A 4788-nucleotide genomic window follows, 5' to 3' on the forward strand; every position below is an offset into this window, starting at 1 on the left:
ACAACTGACACAAACATGCTTAAAAAGTTCTCTAATACCCCAGTTTTTCATCTATTTTAGAACTGGGCTTGGGTTCTTTTAGATTCGGTTGTTACTATTAAGAGTGTCCAAAGGTAGTCATTTAAATTATTATGCTTCTTATCTCTTTAAAAAAGGGTCATGGGCTTCCCTGGTGGCGCAGTGGTTGAGAGTCCGCCTGCCGATGCAGGGGACGTGGGTTCGTGCCCCGGTCCGGGAAGATCCCACATGCCGCGGAGCGGCTGGGCCTGTGAGCCATGGCCGCTGAGCCTGCGCGTCCGGAGCCTGTGCTCCGCAACGGGAGAGGCCACAGCAGTGAGGGGCCTGCGTACCGCAAAAAAAAAAAAAAAAGGGTCAGAATTTTGTTCTGACAATTTTTGGAAGGATGGTTGTCATTAAGCAGATTTAAATTACTAGTACATTTGCACAGATGTCAGGGTATTGTCTTAGGTCATTCAGGCTGCTATAAAAAAAAAAACACCATAGACTAGATCTCTTAAACAACAAAGATTGATTTCTCACAGTTCTGGAGGCTGGGAAGTCCAAGATCAAGGCTCCAGCAGATTTGGTGTTGTGTGAGGGTCAGCTTCCTGCATCATAGACCACTGTCTTCTCATTGTAACCTCACATGGTGGAAAGAGAAATGAACCCACTAATCCCACAAGACTCCACCCTCACGATCTCATCACCCCAAAGCCCCACCTCCTAATACCATCTTATTTGGGTTTAGGGTTCAATATATGAATTTGGGGGGTATATAAACCTTCAGTCCATAGCAAGATGCTTGGTTTTGATATCAAAGACAAAACTCTCTCACATTTCTTCATGTTTTCTTGGGATTCTTTACCTTGTTCTTACCTTCTTAGGGTTTCTTTATCTCCTATCATAATTATGTAAGTGCTAAGATTTCTTTTGTCTGTACTTCCCAGGAACTATTAGAGAGAATGGCTGAAGTAAGAAATTACTAGACAATGTGTTCAGTGAAGATCATTTAATTCCTTAGGGAAAAAAAAACATATGAATTAAGTTACTTTTATAACAAGCACAGTACTGGGTTGTGGGGGATTGTGGTCAGCCTGGGCTGAGGTATTATTCAGCCACACCTGAGTAGTGACTCTGTTTTCTCCCCAAGGTGAAGTTTTTCTTTTTTGGCATTGAACTTAGTTCAAGAATGAGGTAGGGGGACTGGTTGCAGTACACAAAATAATGTAACTGTGAATGCAGAAGTTCTTCCAAGATGAAGGTGTAAATACAAATAGGAAAAGGCCAGGCATGGCACTTCCTCGCTTGCAAATATAAGTAACGATTACATGCCCTCTTCAGGAGCAATAGGGGTAAAAGAAAGTGTGTTCAGATACGCTACATCTGGCTACATTGGTGGTGAGACCAGCTGACTTCTGATAAGACTTGACATCTTCAGCTGAATGCATTGGAAACTTCACCTAATGTGTGTCTGTGGCAGCAGCGGGGGTTGTCTGTGTGTGTTCACGTGTATGGTCTCTTTGCACCAATTTGTGACCCATGAAATACAGCAAAAGAAAATTCAAAAACTAAGTCTAAGACGTGTATTTGGCAGGGCAGTTTGCTACTGCATACACAGGTGACATTAACAAAATGCTAACCAGTCATTATAAGAGGTCTGTATCATGCAAATAACTTCTGATTGAACTGAAGAGTCACAGAGTGCCAGGGGTGCTTAAGTCATCCGCTTTCAAACATGAGCTTGCTCTCCCCAGCCTGGGAGTGGAAACCGTACCAGCTGTGGCCACAGCTCCTTTCACTGTTGATGATTTATATGTTAAAAGTCTTCTTTATGTCAAGCGCCATCTCTATCTCTATCTCTGCAACTTCCATCACCCTCTGCCCTTTGGGGAGACAAAGAACAAATTCAATGCCTGTTCTCTATGACAGCCAGCCATGCAATTATTCATTCACTCATTCAACAGACCTTTATTGAGTTGCAGCCATTTGCAGGCACTGAGAACGCAAAGGTCAAAAATACCAAACCATGTTTCCAAGAATGCCCCAGTCTTTGATCTGTTACAGCCTTTTGGAGTTTCTACTCTATAGGGTATCACCTCTTGTTCCTTTGGTCATCCCTCATGTGTCTCCATGCTAGGCTTCCTTGCTATTCCTCTCTTTTGAATGAGTTGGAGTTTATCAAAGTTCTTCAAAGGGCGGGCCCCTCAGCTGCAAAGAACTCCATAGGATTTGCTTGACCATAGCAGAGGACACAGACCCTGACATCTCTCCCTCTGGGAGCTCTGATGAGATGATGCAATCAAAGGCATTTGTCAATCACATCGCAGGTGACAGCAATGAGTTTTCTTTTCGATTTATTGAATTAAATCCAAAATCATCATCCTGACTTCAAGGCCCTGCCCTACCTAGCTGTATTATTTTATCCACCACTATTCCCCAGTATGAACTTGTGGCGTGTTTTCTTTCCTCTCTGTCTTTGCCAGTTTGTTCCTCTTCCTAGAATACCCCCATGGTGGTCTGTTTCAAAGCTAAATGTTTTAAAAGGGTCATCATTGATGCTTTTCTTGTCGTTGTTGTTCCTGAAACATTCTCAGTCATCCCCTGCTCTGCAGGAGGTCTAGAAGAGCGCCTGCCAAATTAGTTGGAGGCCCGTTGTGGACCAGACATGGCTAGGTATTGAATAATATATATGTCATCGGAATATAACTCAGAGTTCGCACTTACAACTGATTGATCCTCACAGTAACTGCATGAGAAAAAAACTAACTGGTAACTTTTACTAATACAGTTAATAAAACCAGGGTCCCCATTGCTTTCTTACTCTGTATCTGCTGATGCTTGTACTGCCTGAGTTTTATAGGAATTATTATACCATATCATGTATATTGCTACAGAGAACTTTCCTATTTTCACACCCGATTCTAGAGTTCCTCTTAGAGAGGCAGCTGTCTCTATTTAGGAAAACATGCTACTAACATTGCTTTAGGGGAAGATATGAAAGCATACTCTAGAAGCCAGTGAAAGAAAGAAAAACAACTTAAAGGGGTTAAGGAGAATTAGGGCCTAAAGAGTAAGCAGAAGAGAGAAGAGAGGGAAGGGGAGACAGAGAATGATGGGCAAGTGGGGAAACGGAGAACAGCGAATAGAGAAAAGTGGCCGAAGAACTTCTGAGCACAGGGATCACTTCAATTCCACGATCAAGTTCTTTGCTGTTAGATTTTGTAGTCTAACATTCATTGCCACAAACCTTCAGTGAAGTCTGCCACCTTCGAAGATGCCTTGGTGTGAGTGATGTTTCAGGTGAAATCAAGCATAGGGGACTCTACTGACCATCTAGGTGGTGCAGGGCAGAAGAATGGTGGTGAGATAGAAAGTTCTGCTTTCTTGTACCCGAATCAGAAATTAGCCTCAGAATACAAACCCCAGGGAATTAGTCCCATTTTATAGGAACTCTCAAAGGATGGAATAACCCCAGCCAACATGTGGGTTACATTTACATTTGTGCCTGCTAACTAGACATGAGGCAGCTTGAGTGCAAAGGCTGTGGTTTCGATTTTGCTGTCTCTCTTGCCTCACATTCAGATTTCCTCATTGCCTGCTTTATTTTCAGTTTCACGTTTTACACTCAGCAGCTTTTGAGCTGTTATTCAAATGTTTACCATTTCCAGGGAAATTTCTCATTTGCTACATGTCTAAAGTTTAAGGCACCTTTTTGAGTATATTGTTTACACAAATACAGTATGTTTTTCATTAGTAACTGTGAAAAACACCCAAATATGCCATTTCAATCAATTCTGACTTTCTTGTTATTTTATGTCACTTAGATTAACATCAGTATTATTTCTCCTTGTTCAACCACGGAATTCAGACATATATTTTATATGGAGGCTAACCTGAAATTTCTTCCCATTTAGATCTTCTTAGAAGTGATATTAATTTAGGAAAAACAGTAGCAATAAAAACCTACTTCACAAGTTGAGGGGTGAGTTAGGAATATATATTGTAGGGTTGCAGTACATAATATTATGCTCTGTGATCTGTTTCATTGTCAACCTGAATTTATTAAGATTAACTTTGGGAATTAGTTTACTATCTACTCTTCATAGCTGTTAGAATGACTGTAGTACGCCTGTGGACAATGTAAAAGTGGAATTAATTTCTTTATTTATTATGATCAGATATTTTGACTGTAATGTTTGAATAGAAAAAATAAAATATAGTGAAAGCACTGAATTGGTAAAATTTAAGGTAAGCCAAATTTATCAACACTTTCCATGGAGAAAGGATGACAAAATTTGCAATTCATGAATTTAACTCTGTTTTCCTTACAGAAATAACTTACATTTGTATCTGCATGCATCATTATTATATTTATATCCGACTTAACAGAATACTGGTTAGTGATCGGTTGGTTAGAACAGTGGGCTATGAATCATGAACACTTATGTCTGACTGTGACCCTGCCACTAACCAGCTGAATGAATCTGAACACCTTTCTAGATCTTAGTTTCCTTACTTGCAAAATGAGAAGGTTTTGCAGCCTCTCTCAGCGCTAATAACAGTTATAATTCTCAATGATAATTCCTCATGGGAATTAAAGTTATTTTCCAAATTTAAAAAACCCATCATGGCGAGGATTCCAGTTAAAGGAAATATTTCTGAGCTTGCTGATAAAATATTGAAGGACTAAGCCAAGAAGTTTTGCTGATTACAAAAGTAGACTTCACTAGTTCCAGTGGTGTATTATTTTCAGTGGGTCAAATATATCACCTTAAAAGTGGACTTTTA

The sequence above is a fragment of the Phocoena sinus genome, chromosome 12 (assembly GCF_008692025.1).
Source record: "Phocoena sinus isolate mPhoSin1 chromosome 12, mPhoSin1.pri, whole genome shotgun sequence".
Taxonomy (NCBI): Eukaryota; Metazoa; Chordata; class Mammalia; order Artiodactyla; family Phocoenidae; genus Phocoena; species Phocoena sinus.